The following is a 2,521-nucleotide window of genomic DNA, read 5'->3' on the forward strand; positions in this document are numbered from 1 at the left end:
TATATATATATATATATATATATATATAGATATATATATATATATAGTTAAAAATTAATACAAAGTATCTCATTTTCTAAATACACCTGTGAAATTACAATAAGGACAAGTCCTGAGTTATACTTTGTATTGATATTTACCCTTCAGTTTCCGTCAATCCACTCATAGGGCTTTGGTCAGCCCGAGGCTATAGTGGAAGACACATGCCCAAGGTGCCATGCAGTGGGATTGAACCCAGAACCTTGTGGTTGGTATGCAAGCTACCTACCTCACAGCCACAGCTGTGTTTTAGTTATCTAGTTTTGAATTTCAGAATGAACATTTTTGAGAAAACAAAAGATTCTGTAGATTGATAGAACCATTCTTAGAATATCAGACAAACTAGATTGTTGTATGCAGCTCAGATACTTTAGACTCTAAGTTCAAACCCAGCTGGTGTTAACCCCCCTCCGTCGCATATCCCAGGGGTCAGATAAAACAGAGTACCACTTAGTCCACATACTCAAACTGGTCCCATCCAACAAACAAAGTTCCGTATACAGAAAAATACTCTGAAGAATAAATAAAAAACAAGACATAATAACATTAATTTAAATTAAAATTTTATTTGATATTCAAATTTAGATATAATTATAATAATTAATATATTAATTAGTGGATTGTTTTAGATTATTTTCTTAATTTTCAACAAGCTTATATATATATATTTGTGTATATATATATGTAACTCACACACATTTATGTCTATATTATACAGATATTCATATGTATATATACCTACATTTATATGCACATACACACACATGTATATATAAACACATACATACACACCTCACATACAATTCCATAATTACATACATATACATTCATACACATACATCGATATAGATATACAGACATGCATTCATACAAACATACATACATCTATACAGTTACACACACATCCATACATATATACTTATATATATTAGCTTATAAAATATCCTGTTCATGTCAAAGACAACCAAACAACTTCCCCTGATGAACCAATATTATTATGAAACAGTTAATTACAAATATAGAGATACGACAGGCATTTTTTTTTTTTATAAAGCAGAAGCGTTGGCAATGAAATATATCCTTCATTCTTCAATACTTACATCTCATCATTTTCCTTGTTATATGCGTATATCTGTTTGTCTATATATGTATAAATATACACACACACACATATATATACCCTATCAGGACAATTACCCCCTCTCCAATATATTAACTTTTAAATCATGTTGTCCTTGGGGGGTAAATGTCCTAGACTCCATATATTACAAGGGGGTGATGACAAGTTCAGAGCTTTAAGGTTATTGCAAAAGGCCTGGTTGAGGGACCAACCTTCCGAGCTCCTTTATATGGTGTAGAAAAACCGAAGGACCGCTGCAAGTGTGTGAATCTGAGAGGGGAATATGTTGAATAAAATCATAATTTACTGAAGCTCCTGGGAACTTTCCTGCACCCACTGTCCTGTTTGTGTGTAAATACATATATACATATATATATGTATATATGTGTATGTATGTATATATATATATATATATATATATATATATATATATATATATATATATATATATATATATGATGTGTCAATGAAGTATTATGTTAGTGCTGTATTATGCTGTACGTATATTGCATCGTTATAATCCTTATATCACGCCCCTGCAAACATAAACAGAATGTGTGTGTGTGTGTGTGTGTGTGTTTACACAAAAAATGCACAAATATGCAGAAAGGTTATATATACACTTTGTACGTTCACAAATAAACAGACAGGTAGATGGAAACGAACAGACAGAGATAGACAAATACATACAGAGGAAAGTATATATATATATATATATATATACATGGCGTTAGGAAGGGCATCCAGCTGTAGAAACTCTGCCAAATTTAGATTGGAGCCTGGTGTTGCCATCCGGTTTCACCAGTCCTCAGTCAAATCGTCCAACCCATGCTAGCATGGAAAGCGGACGTTAAACGATGATGATGATGATGATGATGATACATAATAGGTCATGTGCCCACAAACACACATATATAAACACACACACATACATTGCTCCAACCATGACCATCACTGCAGTCCAGTACACTTTTTTTTAAAGTCAAAGTTGAAGATACTCGTCCAAAGTGCCACAAGGTGGAATTGAACTCGGAACCAGATGGTTGCAAAGCAAACTTAATATCCACATACAAACATCTATAAATACACACACACACACACATTTACAGACACATACACACAGTTCTGACTATGGCCACCACTGCAGATCAGTCTAGTCCAGTCCAGTCCGGTCCGGTCCAGTCCAGTCCCTTCTAATTCCAGCTCCCACGGTCGAACAATTCTTCATAGGAGTGCTGCTGTAGCTAGGGCTTGTTTCAACTCACAGCCAGAATATATAAGGAACACAGGACAAAGCAGTGAGCCATGATGGTGGTGGTGGGGGGGGACTGAAGAGGAAGGGGAGATGGGAAGGAAGAGGCG

The sequence above is a fragment of the Octopus bimaculoides genome, unplaced genomic scaffold (genome assembly GCF_001194135.2).
Source record: "Octopus bimaculoides isolate UCB-OBI-ISO-001 unplaced genomic scaffold, ASM119413v2 Scaffold_110310, whole genome shotgun sequence".
NCBI lineage: Eukaryota > Metazoa > Mollusca > Cephalopoda > Octopoda > Octopodidae > Octopus > Octopus bimaculoides.